At 45.0% G+C, this 24,719-nt stretch overlaps 1 protein-coding gene across 2 annotated transcripts in view; it reads right to left on the reverse strand.

Annotated features, from left to right (window-relative positions):
- LOC124622155 (semaphorin-2A-like) overlaps positions 1-24,719 on the reverse strand; it is a 1,077,868-nt gene that overhangs the window by 842,553 nt on the left and 210,596 nt on the right. The window contains exon 2 of one of the 2 annotated variants that reach the window (XM_047147795.1): positions 12,224-12,261. The exons of the other annotated variant lie outside the window; for it this stretch is intronic. The gene's annotated coding sequence lies outside the window, so the exon portion shown is untranslated. The remainder of the gene's footprint in view (positions 1-12,223; positions 12,262-24,719) is intronic. 2 annotated transcript variants of the gene reach the window in all.

Below are 24,719 nucleotides of genomic sequence, written 5' to 3' on the forward strand. Positions count from 1 at the left end.
CTAAATCGGTTCAGGTAAATGCCGGAATGGTTCCTTTCCAAGGGCACGGCCGATTTCCTTCCCCATTCTCGTCACAATCCGAACTTGTGCTCCGTCTCTAATGACCTAAATGTCGACGGGACGTTAAATCCGATCCTTCTTCTTTTCGAACTCATTACTCGTAGAAAAACATTTTCCAGGCATTAGCAATTTCAAAGATGTGAAAAGATGAAAATTTGAAGATGTCGGATTAGTACTGCGAACTGGGTTATCGGCGATGTCCCAGCCGAATGAATCCAAGTGTTGCCTGGAGGCGTTGACTGTGTGGCAACGTGCTTTGTCAAGGAACAGAGACACTCTCTGTTAACTCATCCCCTTCTTTTGTGATTTCCGTACTAGGTTTTTTAAAAGTATCGCGGTACCGTGCAGCAGTAGTTGTATCCTCCTGGAGAAAAAATTGAGGTCAGGGCGAAACAACGGTTCTGAATTTTTCGCTGATGGGAGGAGGGATGGCGCCAAGACATTGAATTGTCCTTTCAAAAATGGTTCAAATGGCTCTGAGCACTATGGGACTTAACATCTGAGGTCATCAGTCCCCTAGAACTTAGAACCATTTAAACCTAACTAACCTAAGGACATCACACACATCCATGCCCCAGGCAGGATTCGAACCTGCGACCGTAGCGGTCACGCGGTTCCAGACTGAAGCGCCTAGAACCGCACGGCCACAACGGCCGGCAATTGTCCTTTCGTTTGAGGCATCTAGTAAAACACCCATGTTCCGGTGCCAGTGAGAGTAGAATAGGGGTGTACAGATTTGCTAGTACCACGAGCCGCAAACATCACAGTGCGACGTCTTAAGGGTGGCAAGAAGAAAAAAATTACATGATTACCTCTCATCGTTTGTTTTACAAATATTCACTTTATTAAATAAATAAAATATTTAATAAATATTTTTTCTTTTTCCTCAAAAGAACTAGTTCTACAAGCCCCCTCTCCGTTCTGCAAATGGATGAAGGATCAGAAGGAAACAATAATTACAAGAACGAAACGTGAGGGGCAGGCCAACATCAGATCAATGGCGGGTCGCATGTGGCCCACGTGTTGCATTCTGTGCTCCCCTGCAGCAGAGTCAAGTAGTTGTTCACCTTCCAGTTCCAAACACTCAAGAAATTCCGGTGAATATGATACTGTTGATACTTTTTGCTGGTTGGGAACTCTCTTGGTACCAACTTCGCACATAGTTTTCGAATACCAGTAATGATTTCATGGAGAAGAGATCTACTGATTTCTGGAAATGTTGCGTCCATCTCGGCAAAAAGTCGATCGAGTACTACAAAGAATTATTTCCTCGCTTTTGGTGACCATGTCGTCAGACACTATTCCGTAAGCTACAACTTCTAGAAAAATGTCACGGCACATTTTGCTTTGCAAATAGAAACCGAAATACACTCCTTACCTCGCAGCCGAAGGGATTCGGAATGTAGACACTCACTTCGACGATGTACTATAACAGGAGCTTTCAGCAGCGTAAAAAAAAAAAAAAAAACGATGGTGCGTTCTGCTGTCAACACCTTGTCCTTGGATGCAGTGCTACCAACTTTTACGAAAAAAATAAATTCCTTTGAGCGACGGAGGCTCAGAACTCTCATTTTCTGGACAAGCCTCGTATTTATTCTTCAATCCATGGTCTGTGAAGCCAGTTTCTGCCCATGCTATGAAGTACGTGGTATGTATTCAATATGCACATCCTTGTGACTTGAGATCTGGGAGACTACGGCGGTTCACTATTGTAAGAAAACAAAACGCCTACAACTGTCCTCATGATGTCACATATTGTGTGGCTCCCAGTTTCAGTTCTTCAATACGCCATCTTCAGGCCTTAGTTGACGCTGGTTTTACCCCCTTCAGCATCAAGTAAGGCCTGAACATGGGGCACTGAAGCGCCAAAACTGGCACCCACACAATAAATGATGTCATAAGGACGATTGTAGGCGTTTCGTTTTCTTACAATGGTGTGTATTCGGTGTACAGCTCCGGGTCAGCTGTGCCACTTCCTTGTCCGGCCTCGCTCCACTGCAGTCCCGGGCCCCCTCCTTTCCCGAGCTCGTCCTCGGCGAAGCGAAGCATCCTGTTGCTGCGACGCTGCCACCCAACCAGCCAGCAGGTGCGCACCTCCCAGAAGTCGCGTAACGCGAGGCGGGCGTCGCCGCCACATCCGGTACCGGGAAACTGCCTCGTGTCTGCCGCCATTCTACGAACACTGGGCGCTGCACACTCAAAAAGGGAACAGCGCAGGCGACTCGGCTCGTGACGTTCCGCGAAAACTTATAAAAGTAATATTTGATCTCACTACCCTCGAGCAAGCAAGTTACAGCAGCATCTACACTCCTGGAAATTGAAATAAGAACACTGTGAATTCATTGTCCCAGGAAGGGGAAACTTTATTGACACATTCCTGGGGTCAGATACACATCACATGATCACACTGACAGAACCACAGGCACATAGACACAGGCAACAGAGCATGCACAATGTCGGCACTAGTACAGTGTATATCCACCTTTCGCAGCAATGCAGGCTGCTATTCTCCCATGGAGACGATCGTAGAGATGCTGCATGTAGTCCTGTGGAACGGCTTGCCATGCCATTTCCACCTGGCGCCTCAGTTGGACCAGCGTTCGTGCTGGACGTGCAGACCGCGTGAGACGACGCTTCATCCAGTCCCAAACATGCTCAATGGGGGACAGATCCGGAGATCTTGCTGGCCAGGGTAGTTGACTTACACCTTCTAGAGCACGTTGGGTGACACTGCATACATGCGGACGTGCATTGTCCTGTTGGAACAGCAAGTTCCCTTGCCGGTCTAGGAATGGTAGAACGATGGGTTCGATGACGGTTTGGATGTACCGTGCACTATTCAGTGTCCCCTCGACGATCACCAGTGGTGTACGGCCAGTGTAGGAGATCGCTCCCCACACCATGATGCCGGGTGTTGGCCCTGTGTGCCTCGGTCGTATGCAGTCCTGATTGTGGCGCTCACCTGCACGGCGCCAAACACGCATACGACCATCATTGGCACCAAGGCAGAAGCGACTCTCATCGCTGAAGACGACACGTCTCCATTCGTCCCTCCATTCACGCCTGTCGCGGCACCACTGGAGGCGGGCTGCACGATGTTGGGGCGTGAGCGGAAGATGGCCTAACGGTGTGCGGGACCGTAGCCCAGCTTCATTGAGACGGTTGCGAATGGTCCTCGTCGATACCCCAGGAGCAACAGTGTCCCTAATTTGCTGGGAAGTGGCGGTGCGGTCCCCTACGGCACTGCGTAGGATCCTACGGTCTTGGCGTGCATCCGTGCGTCGCTGCGGTCCGGTCCCAGGTCGACGGGCACGTGCACCTTCCGCCGACCACTGGCGACAACATCGATGTACTGTGGAGACCTCACGCCCCACGTGTTGAGCAATTCGGCGGTACGTCCACCCGGCCTCCCGCATGCCCACTATACGCCCTCGCTCAAAGTCCGTCAACTGCACATACGGTTCACGTGCACGCTGTCGCGGCATGCTACCAGTGTTAAAGACTGCGATGGAGCTCCGTATGCCACGGCAAACTGGCTGACACTGACGGCGGCGGTGCACAAATGCTGCGCAGCTAGCGCCATTCGACGGCCAACACCGCGGTTCCTGGTGTGTCCGCTGTGCCGTGCGTGTGATCATTGCTTGTACAGCCCTCTCGCAGTGTCCGGAGCAAGTATGGTGGGTCTGACACACCGGTGTCAATGTGTTCTTTTTTCCATTTCCAGGAGTGTATATATGTACTGATGTGAAAAGAAAATTGCAACACCAAGAAGGAGCTGTGCGATATAAACGACAGTCGGTAGGCGTGCTTCTACATCTGAAAAATGATATCTATTCAAATTTCGCGCCAGTCACATCAGAATGGCAGTAGTAGCGCCACAATGTAGTTTCTTTTAAATACACACGGTAAGCGTTGTGAGAGGTAGTGAGCTGATGCAGGTCGAGAATGCCTTTAAAAGTGGCGTTATCAACTTCTCATTGAGTTCGAAGGAGGTCGTGTAATAGGGCTACGAGAAAATTTGATGTTCTTTTGCAGAAGCTTGATGTTCTGCGATTTTGCAGAAAGACTAGACAGGAATGTAGCCTTCCAGGAAGACCGGGCTCCTGACGGCCACGTGGCACTACCGAGAGGGAAGACCATCGTGTTCGGCGTATAGCTCTGGGGCATTCTACTACACTATTGGCCATTAAAACTGCTACACCACGAAGATGACGTGTTACAGAACGCGAAATTTAACCGACAGGAGGAAGATGCTGTGATATGCAAATGATTAGCCTTTCAGAGCATTCACACAAGGTTGGCGCCGGTGGCGACACCTACAACGTGCTGACATGAGGAAAGTTTCCAACCGATTTCTCATACACAAACAGCAGTTGACCTGCGTTGCCTCGTGAAACGTTGTTGTGATGCCTCGTGTAAGGAGGAGAAATGCGTACCATCACGTTTCCGAATTCGATAAAGGTCGGTTTAACGTATTGCGACATTGCTGCTCACGTTGGTCGAGATCCAATGACTCTTAGCACAATAGGGAGTAGGTGGGTTCAGGAGGGTAATGCGGAACGCCGTGCTGGATCCCAACGGCCTCGTATCACTAGCAGTCGAGATGACAGGCATCTTATCTGCGTGGCTGTAACGGATCGTGCAGCCACGTCTCGATCCCTGAGTCAACAGATGGGGACGTTTACAAGACAACCACCATCTGCACGAACAGTTCGACGACGTCTGCAGCAGCATGGACTGTCAGCTCGGACACCATGGCTGCGGTTACCCTTGACGCCTCATCACAGACAGGACCGCTTGCGATGGTGTACTCAACGACGAACCTGGGTGCACGAATGGCAAAACGTAATTTTTTCGGATGAATCCAGGTTCTGTTTACAGCATCATGATGGTCGCATCCGTGTTTGGCGACATCGCGGTGAACGCACATTGAAAGCGTGTATCCGTCATCGCCATACTGGCGTGTCACCCGGCGTGAAGGTATGGCTTGCCATTGGTTACACGTCTCGGTCACCTCTTGTTCGCATTGACTGCACTTTGAACAGTGGACGTTAATTTTAGATGTGTTATGACCCGTGGCTCTACCCTTCATTCGATCCCTGCGAAACCCAACGTTTCAGTAGGATAATGCACGACCGCATGCTGCAGGTCCTGTACGGGCTTTTCTTGATAAAGAAAATGTTCGACTGCTACTCTGGCCACCACATTCTCCAGATATCTCAGCAATTGAAAACGTTTGGCCAATGGTGGTTCGAGCAACTGGCTCGTCACAATACGCCAGTCACTACTCTCGATGAACTGTGGTCTGTGTTGAAGCTGCATGGGCAGCTGTACCTATACACGCCATCCAAGCTCTGTTTGACTCAATGCCCAGGCGTATCAAGGCCGTTATTATGACCAGAGGTGGTTGTTCTGAGTACTAATCTCTCAGGATCAATTCACCCAAATTGCGTGAAAATGTAATCATATGAGAGTTCTAGTATTATATATTTGTCCAATGAATACCCGTTTATCATCTGTTATTCCTCTTGGTGTAGCAATTTTAATGGCCAGTAGTGTATATCTGCAGCAGCAATTTGAACAGCAGTTGGTACTACAGTGACATAACGAACTGTTACAAATCGGTTACTTCAAGGACAGTTCCGAGTCAGACACACTATAGCGTGTATTCCACTAACCCCAAACCATTTGCGACTTCAGTGGTATCAAAAATGGTTTAAATGGATCTTAGCACCATGGGACTTAAAATCTGAGGTTGTAAGTAGGCTGTTTAGGTTTTTATGTTGGTAACGGCACCTAGCGCTCTGTATGAAAATCACTGGCTCTGCTTTGTGCAGTCTGTGGCCGGTGGGCATTGTTGAAATAGTCGCAATTGTAGTGTTGGGCAGTTGGCTGTTAACAGCGCGTAGCGTTGCGCAGTTGGAGGTGATCCGCCAGCAGTGGTGGATGTGGGGAGAGAGATGGCGGAGTTTTGAGAGCGGATGATCTGGACGTGTGTCCATCAGAGACAGTAAATTTGTAAGACTGGATGTCATGAACTGATACATATATTATGACTTTTGAACACTATTAAGGTAAATACATTGTTTGTTCGTTATCAAAATCTTTCATTTGCTAACTATGCCTACCAGTAGTTAGTGCCTTAAGTAGTTAGAATCTTTTATTTAGCTGGCAGTATTGGTGCTCGCTGTGTTGCAGTAGTTCGAGTAATGAAGATTTTTGTGAGGTAAGTGATTCATGAAAGGTATAGGTTATTGTTAGTCAGGGCCATTCTATTGTAGATATTATTAAAAGTCAGATTGCGTTGCGCTAAAAGTATTGTGTGTCGGTTTAGTGATGATCAGAATAAGTAAAGAGAGAAGTGTCTGAGTACGTTCAGTTTTGCTCTGCTGTTTGAAAATCAAATAACGTAAGGGGTTTACCAGCACAGTAATTGATTATTTTTTCCAAGGGGACGTTTCAAGGTCATCAGTCCCCTAGAACGTCGATCTACTTAAACCTAACTAACCTAAGGACTTCACACACATCCATGCCCGAGGCAGGATTCGAACCTGCGACCGTAGCAGTCGCGCGGTTCCCGACTGAAGCGCCTCGAACCGCTTGGCCACCGCGGCCGACTCAGTGGTATTAATCAACTGCTCATTGATCGGCGGGGTGGAGATCTGTTGTGTTTTCTCATGAAATATGGTTCTGCTTCGGTGCCAGTGACTGCCGGGTCTTGGATAGGAGGAGGCCAGTTGAGGACCTGCAACCAACGGTGTCTGTGTGCCAGACATACTGGACATACACCCTAGCCCATAACTCCAGGTGTGATTCCGTGTGACAGCAAGAGCACTCTCGTTGCTATCCCGCGCTACTGACTGTACGTCAATCTGTTATGCTGCCATTCATGAACAGTATTCTAGGACGAGCTTACCAACTGGATAGCGCTCGCTCACGTAACGCTGTTAAAAGCCAACACGCTCTACACAGTGTCGACATGTTGCATTGGCTGCTCGGTCGCCAGATCTGTCTCCAATCGACCACATGTGTAATATCATCGGGTGACAACACCAACGCCATCCAAAACCAGCATTAATTGTGCCCGTTTTGACCGACCACGCATGGAACTCCATTCCACAAACTCACATCAGGTATCGGTGCAACATAATGCATGCACGTTTGCATGCAACATTCTGACCGTTACACTGGTTAGTAGTGTACCAGTATTTCACATTTGCAATGCCTTCTCTTGCGCTTACATTAATGGGTGATCTTGCAGTGTTAATCACTTAAATATGTTACCTAGATAAATGTATTCCTGAAATTTCATTACTCTACATTAATTTTGTTTTGATGCTACGAATTTTTTTTTTCCTTAGCGTGCATCCCGAAATCCACGCGGATAAAAGAAATGAGACCCGTATCAGGAGGTAAGTTGTCCACATCTGCGACCACAAGTCTTATTCGCATTTCCGGATGTAAATATTTAGTAACTCACTTATACCCGTTCGATGCGCTGCGGTTTTGTTGATAGGATTGCTCCTCGCCTCAATTTTGATCCGCTGAAGTCGAACCTCGTATTTTATATCCGACTGATTAAGAACGTGGATACTGGACTGGCACATATTAATAACACATACTGTTGTTCTGGTTTCCAGACAGAAGACCGGTTTGGCTCAAATGGTTCAAATGGCTCTGAGTACTATGGGACTTAACTTCTCAGGTCATCAGTCCCCTAGAGCTTAGAACTACTTAAACCTAACTAACCTAAGGACATCACACACATCCATGCCCGAGGCAGGATTCGAACCTGCGACCGTAGCGGTCGCTCGGTTCCGGACTGCAGCGCCTAGAACCGCTCGGCCACTCCGGCCGGCCGTTCGTACTCTGTTCGTACACAGAGGTAGTCGTGACACGCGAAAACTTGTTCATTCAGGGTGACAATTATTCATATATATGAAATAAAAAGGCCATAACTTCTGAACGGTTTGCGTAGGACGCTCAAACTGCACGGTTGACAGCGGGGCATGGTGGGAATTAGTATGGTTAGCTTCAGCGATGAGGCCCACTTTCATTTGGATGGGTTCGCCAATAAAATTTGTGCATTTGGGGGGACTGAGAATCGCAATCGAGAAGTCTCTTCACCGTCAACGGGTGGCTGTGTGATGTGCAGTGTCCAGTCACGGAATAATCGGTGTGATATTTCTTCATGGCACTGTGATTACCGAACGGCACGTGCAGATTTTGGAAGATGATTTCATCCCCATGGAAATGGAAATGCCGTGTGGCTGCGGTAGACCGTTCGCCTGATGCAAGTCTTTCGAGTTGCCGCCACTTCGGTGACTGGCGTGTCAATGGGGATCAAATGATGATGAGAAGGACAACACAACACTCAGTCCCTGAGAGAAAATCTCCGACCCAGCCGGGAATCGAACCAGGGCCGTTACGCATGATATGCCGTCGCGCTGACCACACAGATACAAGGGGCGGGCATTTCATCCCCATCATCGTAAGCAGGAGAGCGTCTGACGTTCTGCAGGAGCACTTTGGGGACCCCATTCTGGCTCTGGGGTACCCAGAGACCACTCGCATGGGCCTCGATTTGCCGCCATATTCTCCGGATCTGAACACTTCAGACTTCTTTTTGTGGATCTATATTAAAGATGAGGTGTACAACAATAACCCAACCCCAGAGCCATTGCTGAGCTGAAAACATTCAGGAGGTCGTCGACGGCATCGCTGATCCGACACTTTAGCGGGTCACGCAGAATTTCACTACTCGTCTGCGGCGCATCATCGTCAATGATGGCACACTTATCGAACATGTCATAACCTAAATCCGAATATCTGTAGTGACGTTTACATGTTAATAAAACGTTTGCACGCCGTAGTTTGTAACTAATTTACGTTTTTTCATATAGTTCAATAATAGTCACCCTGAATTAGTCATGTTAGTGGCAGAGAACAGCTGCGAACCCACTACTTAGAACAATAAAGTTTATTGCAGTCAAGCGCTCACGTAGATTATTTAACAACGTCAATCAGCGACCAGAGAATTCATGTGAGCACTTGACTGCAATAAACTTTATTGTTAACGCACGAGAACAGCTGAGAGTTTGGAGCACAACACGCAGGAAGAACAGGTTGCAGCACATGCCTGAAACTAGACAAGCCAAGACAGCTTAATAAACACCAGTACGTCGACAGGGACAAGGGCACCCCAGAAAAATATACGTCACGAGCCATAAAGAGCCGAACCTAAAGTCGAAAGCCCTGATGCATTTTCTGATGGTGTTCGAAAAGTACCACACTTCAACTGATACTGTCCGATAATTGCTAATGTGTAACATTAATATAACGGTCCTATTATTCTTCCCTTCCACACACTAGTAATTAATTAAATTTCTGCTGGTAATTCTCAGTCCACGGTAACTTTGTAAGTAGGCTATTTAGGTTTTTATGTTGGTAACGCCACGTAGTGCTCCGTATGAAAATCGCTGACTGCGCTGTATGCAGTCTGTGGCTGGTTGGACTAGTTGTTGGAATATTCGCTTGTGTAGTGTTGGGCAGTTGGAAGTGAGCTGCCAGCAGTGGTGGATGCGGGGAGAGAGATGCCAGAGTTTTGAGCGGAGGATCAGGACGTGTGTCCGTCACAAAAAGGGAATTTGTTTGATTGGATGTCACAAAATTATGTACATATTATGACTTTTGAAAGCTATGAAGGTAAACACATTGTTTTCTATCAAAATCTTTCATTTGCTAACTATGCCTACCAGTAGTTAGTGCCTTAAGTAGTTAGAATCTTTTATTTAGCTAACAGTTTTGGCGCTCGCTGTATTGCAGTAGTTCGAGTAACGAAGATTTTTGTGAGGTAAGTGATTCCTGAAAGATACAGGTTATTCTTAGTCAGGGCCATTCTTTTGTAGGGATTATTGAAAGTCAGAAGGCGTTGCGCTGAAAATATTGTGTGTCAGTTTAGTGATGATTAGAATAAGTAAAGAGAGAAATGTCTGAGAACGTTTGTTTTGATCAGCTGTTTGAAAATCAAATAACATAGAAGTTTACCAGGACAATCATTCATAATTTTTCATAGGGGACGTTTCAACTTGATGCACTGGACTGCTAATTTACTGCATAAAATTTTCGTAAAAATAACGAAAGTGCTGACGCAGTTGGAAAATCTACCACGGCAGTTTCCAATGCTGGCCGGCCTGAGAGAAGTTTACACTAGAAACATACAGGGCGGAAATAATCGAATTACATGAAATAAAATCGTCATAACTTGTGAAAGGTTTGTGTTAGAACGTTCAAACGGCACGGTTGTCCTCGGCGCATGGTAGGAATTAGTACGGTTTGGTTTAGCGACGAAGCCCACTTTCATTGGGATGGTTCGTCAGTAGGCAAAACTGGCGCAATTGGTGGACTGAGAATCCGCATTTCGCGATCGAGAAGTCTCTTCACCGTCAACGGGTGGCTGTGTGGTGTGCAATATCCAGTCAGGTAATAATCGGAACGATATTCTGTAATGGCACGGTGACTACCGAACGGTTGTTTCATCCCATTTTAAGTGATCCTGATTTCGACAAGATGTGGTTCATGCAAGACGGAGCTCGACCATATCGAAGCAGAAGAGTGTTTGATATTCTGAACGAGCACTTTGGGGACCGCATTCTTGCTCTGGGGTACCCACAGTCCTCGATTGGCTGCCATATTCTCCGGATCTGAACACATACGACTTGTTTTCGTGAGGCTGTACTAAAGACAAGGTGTACAGCAATAACCCCAAAACCACGCTGAGCTGAAAACAACCATTCAGTAGGTCATCGACAGCAGCGATGTTCCGTGTTATGCAGAACTTCGCTATTCGTCGGCGCCACACCATCGCCAATAATGGCAGGCATATCGAATATTTCTTTAAAGTCAGTACCGCCATTAGACTGTTTTTTATTTACGGTGTTACATTTACACGATCATGATTTCGGCTTTAAAGTGCCATTATCAAACGTTTTCTGAAAGCATATTATACAATACAGTGAAATACATAACAAATGATATAACCATAAGAATCCATATTTATAATGCTTACTTACAATGTTATACAGTGCTATGGCATACTGTCGTATTTAAAATACACTATTAGGCACATTGTCTAAGGGTTAGCTGTGGTCTTTTTCCAGAAATTTTGACCCTTAGACAATGTGCCTAATAGTGTATTTTAAATACGACAGTATGCCATCTTAGGCACTGTATAACATTGTAAGTAAGCATTATAAATATGGATTCTTATGGTTATATCACTTGTTATGTATTTCACTGTTACAGTCTAATATACTTTCAGAAAACACTTGACAATGACACTTTTAACCCGAAATCATGATCGTGGAAATGTAACACTGCAAATAAAATACAGTATAATGGTGGTACTGACTTTAAATAAATATATTATGACCGTGGCCCCACATTATGAAAAAATTATTACTTGTCGAATATGTCATAACCTAAATCAGAATATCTGTAGTGACGTTAACATGTTAAAATAAAGTGTGTGCACGCCGTAGTTTGTAGCTAAGGTACTTTTTTTTCATATAGTTCAATAATTGTCACCCTGCATTTCTGTTTTCAGGGAACACGTTCTGTTTTATATAAAAAAAATTAACATTTACGTTTGTTCGCAGATCATACAATGATGAAAGGCTGAGAGAATGACTGTGTATTTCTGCATGATCTCTAGTCTAATTTTATCATCACGTGCCCTACTCTGAAGAAACTTTTCGCCGCATGTTAGACGTGTCTGGTCATCTGTCAACTCGCGTAGGAGACCTGTGACCCTAATGAAAACCGAGAGCACATCTTTTATCGCTGCTGAACGGGTCGCTTGAAAGGAACAGGTCACTTGTTGTTGAAGAAATAATATCCGACGCGTTTCAGGCGTAGCCCATTCTTCAGAACGTCATAGAAAATCGTGAGGACGTACTTAAGTGACGCTATACTATGCATAAAGACGTTCTGTATCGCATTTTGAAGATGGGCAAATATAACTTGTTGAACAACATGTGATCCCTTCATCTGAAGCGACCCATTAAACAGTGGTGTATAAGGTGCTCTCGGGAATGCGAAGCGTCTATCAGCTCTATGCTTCTACGTGCATATTCAATTTCCCATGAAAAGAAGTCATACTTACGCCGGCTGGGTGAGATGTAATTAACGTCGTACGGCGATCTGTAAAGAAGGAAAAAAAATGTTAAACTCAATGTTAGCCCTAAGTGCTCTAATACAGTTAATATTTAAAGCATCATTACAATACATTATGCTTCTTAATCAGTGTAAATGTAGAATAGATCGCTGCTCAGCAGAGGCCACATGTAAATTTAAAACAGAGCACGCTAGGGCAGTAAGGCACAAAATTGACAAAAATAAAGAGACTGGTGTGATCTTCGGAACAGTTTCCTTTTCGGTCGATAATCACTAAAACTTACACGCCCCAGAGTAAACACAAATTCTTCGCGGCATCCGTATTTCCAGGAGTGCTCGTCCAGCGATCTGGGAGGGAGAGCTTTGTGGAGTTCGGAATGTAGGGAAGAGGTACTGGGTGTGGGGGCGGGTCGAGTGTCGAAGCTGCATAGCTTAGCTGTTAAGAACAAGATTTCTGTTTCGAGTGGGGGTCCGATACACGTTTTTGTTATTTCATGAAGTTTCAGCTAGGAATTCGTTTAGAATCTAATGTGCGATTCAGTGCGGCGACAGAATATACTGTTATTAATGGCAGCGGTGCTAAATCGTTTGGCAAAGAAATTCACTTGTTATGGCTTCACTCACACTGGCAATAAATTTTAAATGTATCTGCACGTCTATTAAATTTTAGTGCAATTTGTGTCTGGCATAAAACACCCAGATTACGTGGGTACACGAAGAAAAGGTTTTACGTTGCTACCTATACTCGAGTTTTGAACTGAACCGCTTCGTACAGCGTTAAGTACAGGACTATAGAATGCCGTATCAGTTCGGTGCAGTAACGAGGGAGTTAAGCTGAAAGAACAGGTTTATGTTTTATGAACTGTAATTTCTTACTTATCTGTGATATAAGAAAGTTACTGCATGTGTGAAACGCTGGTCCGATGTAATCGAGGGCGTTATGGCCCTAATCAGAGCAGATTACATAAATGAATAAATAAACCAATCAATAAATTTTTATATCTGGATACGAGAGCGATTGATTAACCTTCGAAACGATACCGTGACGAAAGGTACCGCTCTTTGTTGTAGCTTCTTCTCTCTTCTAACAATCCAACCTGGCGATGGTCTCAGACTGATAAGCAATGCCAAAGAGTCGGTCGAATGAGTGTTTAATGAGTGTTTTGTAAGTCACTTCTTCCGTTGTTTGCTCGAGATTCTCCCAATGGATCGCAGTTTGGCAAATCCTTTTCCTACTATTTATTTTACACGGTCGTTCTACTTCAGGTCGCTCCGGATGGTTACTTCTAGATACTTTACGGTACTTACTGTTCCCAGTGATTTGTCGCCAATAGCATAATCGCACATACTGGATCTCTTCGCCTATGTATGCTCAATACGTTGCATTTTTTTTTTACCTTGAGGGTGAACTCCTATTCTCTGTATCAATCGTCGATCCTCTGCACGTTTTCCTGCATTACGCTACAATCTTATGACTCCCCACCATACCTTCTGTCCGTTCCTTCCTCTGCAATGCGTTTTGTTTCCTAGCTTGCTTCATTGAATGAAGGAATGAGATTAGTAGGAGTTCTTGAAAGATATCGTGGTTTGAAAGAGTACCTATTACCTACGATACGTTTTATTTAATTGTCACAGGTGGATTGGTTGTTGGTTGGTTGTTTTTGGGGAAGGAGACCAGACAGCTAGGTCATCGGTCTCATCGGATTAGGGAAGGACGGGGAAGGAAGTCGGCCGTGCCCTTTGAAAGGAACCATCCCGGCATTTGCCTGGAGCGATTTAGGGAAATCACGGAAAACCTAAATCAGGATGGCCGGACGCGGGATTGAACCGTCGTCCTCCCGAATGCGAATCCAGTGTCTAACCACTGCGCCACCTCGCTCGGTCACAGGTGGAGTGGAACAAAATTTCTACATACAGACACACGCAAACACTTACTTAAATTTTCATCACTGATGTTTGCTCTTAACCGACACTTACTAATTCAGCAAATGGTTTTCCAGCTCTCGCTATATTAAGCGCAATCTTATAACTTGCACGTACCGCTGGGCTATTATTGCTGTCGTCCTGAAAAATTGAAAACAGTGCTCCATAAAATGTTAAATCAGTTAGATGAGAGACATGGCGAAAGGAAGTCGCAGATCTCTCGTGACCACAGCAACTACGACAGATTCATCTAGTATCGTCAGATCGCTCTTCTTAAGCTCACTCAATTTCCCCAACCGCTCAGAATCCGACAATAAATTGTACTCGTCCTTGTGAAATTTATTATAATGGCCTTCAATACTAAACTTCCGCTGACCAGCGAGAATACTGCCACATATTAAACATTTCGAATTTTCACGTTTTTGCACAAAGAAAAAATGATTCTCCCATTACTTTTTAAAAGATAGCAAATCTCCACGTCTCCGTTTCCTTGATTCACTCAGCATTTTCCGGTTCTTGAAATACAACGTTCACTACGTAGTGGTCGCTTCGCATCAACGTCCTCGGCTTAGCCTTGTACTACACTGCCGCAACCTGCCAGCTGTCGCCACTGCCCCATTCGACGATTGCACGCGAGCAGCACACGTGCAGCTTTATGCGCTCACGAGCCGCGTGCAACGTTTGCCCGCCCCTGTACTAGATCATTAATATAAATTTTAGGTAGCCAAGGCTTCATAACAGTCCCTTGGGGTACTCCCGAAATTACCTCTCCTATCTGCAGTGAAGTATTGTGTTCAGTTGCAAATTTGGTCCGACACTCGGTACGCTAGTATTTTATTCACTAAACGACAGTGTGGAACTGAATCGAATGCCATCAGGAACGCACGGTACGCGGCATCAGCGTAAGAGCCTGGGGTAGGAACAGATGGACAGATGGAAATCGGAGAGGAGGGGATGTACATATAGAGGGGAGGCAGAGGTCCACAGGGAGAAGGGGAGGAGGATATGGACAGAGGAGACGGACAGAGAGGGGGTGGAGGTGACGTGCAGAGAGAGGAGAGGAGGAGGTGCATCTGGAAATGTGGAAGAGGAGATGGACTGAGAGAGTGGGGGGAGAAGGAGATGGACGGAGAGAGGAGTGAGGAGAAGATGGTCAGATAGAGATGGAGGAGGAGGAGATGTACAAAGAGAGGGGAGATGGAGAGGGTGGAGGACAGAAAGAGTGGTGTAGGAGGAGGTGTTCAGGAAGAGGGGAGGGCTAGATGGGCAGAGGAAGGCATACGAGATGGACAGAGAAGGGGAAGAGATGATGTACAGAGAGAGAGAGGAGGAGGAGATGCATAAAGAAAGGTGGAAGAGGAGATGGACCAAGAGAGAGAGAGAGGGGGGGGGGAGGAGGACAGAGGGGAAGGGAGAGGAGATGGACAGAGAGTCGGGTGGGAGATGTGAGCAATATACTGACATACGCATGCACTGGCGAAGCCACGGCTAAGAGGCTAGTAGTCCTACGATTATGCAAGTGTATGTGAAGACCGTTCATGAAAACCAACAATTACCTCAACAAGCTTTCCTCCAGTTTAGCACAAAGATTTGAGTCTGGCTGTTAGGGAAGGTCGAAATCGGTTTCTGAACGCCTAATTGTAATGGTGTCGGAAAATAGAATAGCTTCGTAACAAAAAGACCTGGTAGGTGGGAGAGCTGTGCTGGTGTGCAGTAGGTCACCCACAGACCGGTAGCTGCGGCTGCAAAATCGAACCGCAGGGGACCCACAAGAGAATCGCCTCCGTCAGTAATGAGCAATTTCGAGCAATATCGAGCGGGACCGGCCGCAGCACTTCATTCTGCACATCCGTTCGCAACAGATGAGTCACCGGCCTCTCTCTGGCAGAGCGTCCTGCGTGTGGCCGTGCGTACACGTGCGTGAGGACGCCTGCCCGCCGGCTAGAGCGGCTGTGTCAGTGTGCGTGCGCTCCGGCTCTGACGCTGGCAGCGCAATCTGGCCCCCTTCCGGCTACCGCTGCAGCGGCAAACAAATGAGCGATGCACAGTGGTCGCGGTACAGTCGCCGCCCACGTCGTGTGCAGCAGTAACACAGAGCGTCCGCCACAGCTTCCGTTGCACGCGTTATCCCTGGAGCTGTACCAGCACTATAGTCCGATTTAAAGTAGTTGCGTCTGACGTTTAGTGTCCAATGTTGGGACGTCATCGCGTTACGCACTGCCTGTAGGAAGCCACCACAGCACTACAGTCCCTACGGCGATAGAAAATCACTTTGAAGTCTCTATCTGCTAGAAAATCAAAGTAAAACAATCTGAAATTCACTCACGGTGAATTTCTCCATAGCATATCTAAACATGTCAAAAATCTGTTCTTATTTTTAGTTATGGGCAGAGTTATCTTATACAGGGTGGTCCATTGATAGAGACCGGGCCAAATATCTCACGAAATAAGCATCAAACGAAAAAACTACAAAGAACGAAACTCGTCTAGCTTGAAGGGGGAAACCAGATGGCGCCATGGTTGGTCCGCTAGATGGCGCTGCCATAGGCCAAACGGATATCAACTGCGGTTTTTTATTGCACATTCGTGTAGTACGTAAAGAAATATTAATGTTTTAGTTGGATCACATTTTTCGCATTGTGATAGATGGCACGTTAATAGTCACAAACGTATAAGAATGTGGTATCACGTAACATTTCGCCAGAGCGGACGGTATTTGCTTCGTGATACATTACCCGTGTTAAAATGGACCGTTTACTAATTGCGGAAAAAGTCGATATCGTGTTGATGTATGGCTATTGTGATCGAAATGCGCTATGTGCGCTATGTATCCTGGGCGACATCACCCAAGTGTCGGGACCGTTCGCCGGATAGTTAGGTTATTTAAGGAAACAGGAAGTGTTCAGCCACATGTGAAACGTTAACCACGACCTGCAACAAATGATGACGCCCAAGTAGGTGTTTTAGCTGTCATGGCTAATCCGCGCATCAGTAACAGACAAACTGCGCGAGAATCGAGAATCTCAAAAACGTCGGTGTTGAGAATGCTACATCAACATCGATTGCACCCGTACCATATTTCTATGCACCAGGAATTGAATGTCGACGACTTTGAACGTCGTGTACAGTTCTGCCACTGGGCACAAGAAAAATTACGGGACGATGACAGATTTTTTGCACGCGTTCTATTTAGCGACGAAGCGTCATTCACCAACAGCGGTAACATAAAGTGGCATAATATGCACTGTTGGGCAACGGAAAAGCCACGATGGCTGCGACAAGTGGAGCATCAGCGACCTTGGCGGGTTAATGTATGGTGCGGCATTATGGGAGGAAGGATAATAGGCCCCCATTTTATCGATGGCAATCTAAATGGTGCAATGTATACTGATTTCCTACTTAGTGTTCTACGGGTGTCACTAAACGATGTTTCACTGCATGACAGAATGGCGATGTACTTCCAGCATGATGGATGTCTGGCACATAGCTCGCGTGCGGTTGAAGCGGTACTGAATAGCATATTTCATGACAGGTGGATTGGCCGTCGAAGCACCATACCGTGGCCAGCACGTTCACCGGATCTGACGTCCCCGGATTTCTCTTTGTGGGAAAAGTTGGAGGATATTTGCCATCGTGATCCACCGACAACGCCTGACAACATGCGTCAGCGCATTGTGAATGCATGTGCGAACATTACGGAAGGCGAACTACTCGCTGTTGAGATGAATGTCGTTACACGTATTGCCAAATGCATTAACGTTGACGGACATCATTTTGAGCATTTATTGCATTAATGTGGTATTTACAGGTAATCACGCTGTAACAGCATGCGTTGTCAGAAATGATCACTTCAGAAAGGTACATGTATCACATTGGAACAACCGAAATAAAATGTTCAAACGTACCTACGTTCTGTATTTTAATTTAAAAAAACCTACCGGTTACCAACTGTTCGTCTAAAAATGTGAGCCATATATTTGTGACTATTACAGCGCCAACTATCACAAAGCGAAAAAAGTCGTCCAACTAAAACATTCATATTTCTTTACGTACAACACGAATATTTAATAAAAAATGGGGGTTGCTATTGAAAAAAACGCAGTTGATATCCGTTTGACCTATGGCAGCGCCATCTAGCGGGCCAACCATAGCGCCATCAGATTTCCCCCTTCAAGCTAGACGAGTTTCTTTCTTTGTAGTTTTTTCGTTTGACGCTGATTTCGTGAGATATTTGGCCCGGTCACGATCAATGGACAACCCTGTATATGCAGGGTCTTAGGAGTATAAGTGCAGATATTTCTATTGATGACCAAGGACAGTGCGCTGAACGTACAACAGTATTTACTTTATTTGCTTACCAATAATTATAGCTACTGGAGACGGAGGTGTGGACGCAAAACGGATTGTGTTTACTGGCAGGCGTGGTCCACTTCGTGGCATAGTTACGACCACCCAGAAAATATCAGGTAGTAAATTATGTGGTGAGTTTGCAGGGAGACTGTTATACGCAGACAGAAAACAACTATGACGTTGAAGTGGATAGATATTAAGGTATCAATTATCCCTGTATCTGTACCTATACCCCTAACAACACATACATATAGGGGTGAAAGTTGTCCGTACAAGAAATAGCATCAGACCTAACACGTCTATCTCAACGAAAAACCTTTTTTTCGATTATTGCCAAAGTGTCTCTGTCGACAACAGATCTTTTAAAAACTGCGTTTGGCATGTCTAATCATCGGAAGAAATGAGCGGCTGATAGGATACGCCCTGAGGCATCAAAGAATCGTCAATGTGGTACTGGAACGAATTTCGTAGGTTGAAAATTTCAGAGGGAGACGAATGGACGAAGGGAGTAAGCAGACTCAGACAGACTGCGATAGAAACGAACAAGCACGTTACGTTGTCACGAAATGTGATATCTCGAAGAAGAATGTCAGCATGTTCCGCGAATGACATGTGTCAACAGGGCGGAAAAATGTCGAAATAGAAAGCAACACAGCAACGTTGCGTACTCACCGCTGGTGAAACATCCAAATTCCAAGCAAACAGACAAACACGTCGGGTAGGTAGCCGTTACAGTTTCAAAAAGTACTGACACATACGATAAACTTCCGTATAAATATTCGTACCTGATTACGCAAAACAGAATTTTTGTCTTAATAGAAAAATCGGCGATGTGCACTTTTGAACTCGACGCCGTGTTTCTTACACATGCGAAACCAAGGGGAGGGTCGGGGGCTCATAAAACCCTCCACAAGATAGTTTATACTTTCACATACGTTAGTTCCCACATTTTAAGTAATTTATCGTGAATAAGGCAGTATTAATACTAAGGGTTTTGAAAGTGGTTAGGAGCTGTAATTTTTAGCTATTTCCCTGGTAGCTGCAGGGATTGAGCAAACACTGCAAGAAATGCATGTTCGAACATAAAGGCAGATGCTAATACAAGAATACAGGTTGCGCCGTTATATTTGACTACGGATGGCACCTGTGTAATGTTCTCACTAAGTTGCAAGTGTCAGTCGTGATAGGGAAGAACCCTGAAGAAGAGAAATTTGTTAACATCGAGGGGGGGGGGCGGGGGGTGGTACCTGCCACGGGCGGCAATTTCAGTGGGTGCCAAATTCTCATTCTTGAAGAAAAAAAACCTTGTTACACAAAGCGCGTAACATCCATGATTTTGAAAGTATCCCTGTCGGTTTCTGAACATATTCGAACACGTTCTAAGTTGATTCCTGAACGAATAATAAGTTGATTTTTGAATGCATGCACAGTGTACGTGATGCCTCTGCCAGGGAAATCCCCGTCGCATCTGGAAATAAAAAAAGTTCCCCGCAGACAAATGGTTCAAACGGCTCTAAGCACTATGGGACTCAACTTCTGAGGTCATCAGTCCCCTAGAACTTAAAATTAATCAAACCTAACTAACCTAAGGACATCACACACATCCATGGTTCAAATGGCTCTAAGCACTATGGGACTCAACTACTGTGGTCATAAGTCCCCTAGAACTTAGAACTACTTAAACCTAACTAACGTAAGGACATCACACACATCCATGCCCGATGCAGGATTCGAACCTGCGACCGTAGCGGTCGTGCGGTTCCAGACTGTAGCGCCTTTAACCGCTCGGCCACTCCGGCCGGCAAACTGATTTTACACGCGACTAATCTCAGAGAGTAGAGTGTATCAACGGCAGATAAGATTTACAGCAATACGGAGCAATAACTAAAAAATAATGATACGCAGGGACTTTGGAAAGTAACCCGCGTCGCGACTGCTGCAGAGGAGAGTACGTGTACTGTATATCTTGCAGACACAGTTCTGTGGGAGCGCGAATAACTGGTGCATCTCTTAGTACTAATGAAATAGGGCGGTGAATGGAAGGATACTACGCAGCACAAATACATGAAATAGTACGATTATCGTGGGTGAAACATCTAAATTGCACACGGATTCAATGTGAAATTATGGCGGCATAAGGACGAAATGAAACGTCGCACTCAGCCGTAGTTAAGTGCTGCCGACAAAAGCCCGGACAGACATGGGTGATGGAAATGAGCGTTTGGCGTCATAGGCCGGGAGGCCCCTTGCGGGGCAGGTCCAGCCGCCTTGGTGCAGGTCTTACTACATTCGACGCCACACTAGGCGACCTGCGGGCCGGATGGAGATGAGATGATGATGAAGAGAAGACAACACCGAGTCCCTGAGCGGAGAAGATCTCCGACCCACCCGGGAATCGAACCCGGGCCCGTAGGACAGGAATCCGTCACGCTGACCACTCAGCTATTGGGGCGGACAGACATGGGTGATGAGTGGTATGAAATGGAAGGAGCATGTGAAAGCTGTGATAGGGAAGGCGAATGGTCGACTTCGGTTCATTGGGAGAATTTTAAGAAAGAGTGGTTGAATTGCTATAATAATAATTATAAAAGGTGGCAATTTTATTTACGCCCTGTCTTTCAAATAGATATGACGGTATCTGATACTGAAGTACTAATGCAAAGAACCGTTATGATGCTAAAATCCTTTAAATTGTTGCTATGATTTAATCTTTAAAATTTAATAATTCTCTTCCTGTTAATATTTAATTAATTAACTTACGTCGTTCAGATTTCGTAACGCTGACGGCGTTAAAATTTAAAGTTATTCAGTCCCTGTTTTGTTTTCTTTCAATTGTTGCGAGCCAGCGTTGGTGCAATGCTGTTCGCTTTCAAGTCTACACATTTATAAAAATCAGGTCCAGGAAACACTTTTGTGATCACGGTTGCGATTTAGACGGTATTCGCGTAATTGTACTGATTAAGAGTTATTGTTTCCGAAAGATGCAGGTTCGATTAAAGCTGTGTGCACTTTTGCGCGTATAATGAAAATATTCCTAACACGTCGCGTAACAAAAGGTAACATGCGAATCACAACCGTGGTCAAACGAAGAAAATATATGATGACATAAATGTTCTTCGCTGTTATTCAGGACAGGTTTAGATGAAACACTGCAATTTTCAGTCTTTAGAAATCACAAGACGATACACTTTAGAGTTATTTGTTTTTAATAACTTGTATTTATCTTTTCTTATACAATATGGTGATTGTCCGCAAGTATTATCTCTCTCTCTCCTTTTTATAGCCCTTATACATTCACATTACATACATCGATTAAGAAACTTTTCTTTCTCTACCGACCAGTACGAGAACAAAATCCGCCCAGACCAAATGTCTTACATAGAATCAGTTCTCACTTAACAATCATATATAGTTTCGTAGTACAAACAATGCTAGTTTATTCCGTGCACTAGAAAGTCTTTGATTCACTGAGCACAAAAATTAAAATAATAAAATTGTAATTACATTTTTAATATCGTCAATTCCTCTTTATATCATGAAAATAGGGTTTGACATCGTCGTAATATTATTTTTCATCGTTGTAGCACTATATGGTTCACCTGTAAAGACGTATTCTTGACTACAGCTCGAGTGCTTGGGGTCCATACGAGGCCGGATTGAAGAAAGACATCGGAGAAATTAAATTCAGGCTGCTAGATTTGTTACCAGTAGGTTCGAACAAAATGTGAGTATTGCGGAGATGCTCCAGGAACTCAAATGGGAATCACTGGAAGAACGGCGAGGTCCTTTTCCAAAATTTAGGGAACCAGCAATTGAAGCTGACTGTCACATGATTTACTGCCGCCAACATATGTTACACGTAAGGACCACGAAGATAAGTTCCGAGAAATTAGGGCTCTTACGGAGGCAAATAGACAGTCGTTTTTCCCTCCGCCACACACCTTGTTCTGTTTGCGAGTGGAACAGGAAAGAAAAAGAGTGGTAGTAGTACTGGGTACCCACCGCCAAGCACCGTACAGTGACTTGCGGAGTATCTGTGCAGATGTAGATGTAGATTCTGAGCGGGACAATGCCCATGCAATCGAGGAACTGATTCGCAGTAATCGCAGATTAACTGTCGTGGTCGTAGCTCAGCAGATGTGCATCTCAATAGGCAGCAGGCCCGGAGGGGGTGGGGTGGGGTGGGGTAGGGTGGGGGGTGGGGGGTACGTGGTACCTGCCACGGGCGGCAATTTCAGTGGGTGCCAAATTCTCATTCTTGAAGAAAAAAAAACCTTGTTACACAAAGCGCGTAACATCCATGATTTTGAAAGTATCCCTGTCGGTTTCTGAACATATTCGAACACGTTCTAAGTTGATTCCTGAACGAATAATAAGTTGATTTTTGAATGCATGCACAGTGTACGTGATGCCTCTGCCAGGGAAATCCCCGTCGCATCTGGAAATAAAAAAACTTCCCCGCAAACAAATGGTTCAAATGGCTCTAAGCACTATGGGACTCAACTTCTGAGGTCATCAGTCCCCTAGAACTTAGAATTAATCAAACCTAACTAACCTAAGGACATCACACACATCCATGCCCGAGGCAGGATTCGAACTTGCAACCGTAGCTGTCACGCGGTTCCAGACTTCAGCGCCTAGAACCGCTCGACCACTCCGGCCGGCCCCCGCAGACAAAAGGGGACCGGACTATACGAGATGAGCCGTGTAAACCCCAACGCGTGAATGCCAATCGCTGTTTGCTTATGTGACTGGGTGTGCCAATGAACAGCGTTGTTATAATTATTAGCGAAATCTATAGATTCAGACCGTCAGAGTGGAAATAAACAACTAACAGGTGTAAAAGGTAAGAAATATTACGTATTATTCTTCTCGATGCATCCAAGAGAATGAAATTTTGACAGAATTTTTGCTATAGCGCTACACTACTAAGGGCCAGTTGTACAATCGCTGATTGGCAGCCGCGTAAGTTATATTCTCGGAATAGCGCGGAAAACGCGTTGTACGAACACGTAATAACGCCGAATCGGACAATAAACGCGGGATAACTAAACTGGTGATTCCGGTATGGTCAGTGAAGTTATTCGGCAACAAGTTTTGACATGGTAGGAATAGTTACAGAATTAGTGATGACAAGATCGTTTGTTAGAACGAAAAAGGAGAAGAAATGGGGACATGACACAAATTATATGGAAAAATATGCCGATTCCAAATATATATAAAAGTTATGTAGTATTATTTTTCGATGTCATGCTTGAGAAACTGTAGTGTATGAATGAAATGTGAAACTATTTCCTGACATAAAACTTTTTTCTTGTAGTAGGCCTAATAGGTATTTGATAATGGTACTTCGTGAATTATATTCTGTCGTGTTATTTATGTAAATTAAGTAGATAAAAATGACAATTTGTGACATAACAGTCTGGCTTATTTGGCGTGTATTACAACAACTGGCCTATTGCGTTTTATCTAACAGACACCGGCAAAATAGACGTAATCAAATCGGGAAAGCACGCGTCATTGGTACTATCTGTATTAACACCTTTTTCAGTATTAGGCAACGACATTTTGATTTTTCGTGTAGCAATACGTTTGAGGAACTTTGATGAGGTAGTAAATTATTTCGCAGAAAGAAAAGCACGCCATTTAAAGCTGTAGCAAGATCAGAGAGGGAAAACATACTGGGTCCAATGTCTTGAAGAAACGTATACAGTCTTGCTTGTCACTTGTCTTTACCGGTTTTATGTTTCCTATGTTTAATCTTATGTCACTCAAAACAGAAAGTTATTAGCTAACATGCAATAAAGACGCCAAATTTTCTGAAGAGTTCTTATTCTCCCAGTCACAAATAACCCACCCAGTATTAATTGTGGCTTTTTTTAAAGGAGTAGGATGTCAAACCGGCCGACTGGGAGCAGAAGAGGCACCACAGGACATCCAAATTTCCACTGTTATGAATATAGGCTTGATGGCCCCCATTACAAAGTATATACGCTAGAATTCCACAGAGCGAAATACAGTGACGTGCGTTAGAAGAATACTGTGTGGCACTGCACTTTGGCACATTTAAGGCCAAATATCATGTTTCACATTTCCTTGAACATTTACAGTGTGATGGTCAATATGCAGGGATGTGACAGGAATGATCATTCGAAACAAAAAAAGTCAAGTAAACATGGACTCTAAAACTCGTACCTTAAGAACTATGAGCA

The sequence above is a fragment of the Schistocerca americana genome, chromosome 7, assembly GCF_021461395.2.
Source record: "Schistocerca americana isolate TAMUIC-IGC-003095 chromosome 7, iqSchAmer2.1, whole genome shotgun sequence".
NCBI lineage: Eukaryota > Metazoa > Arthropoda > Insecta > Orthoptera > Acrididae > Schistocerca > Schistocerca americana.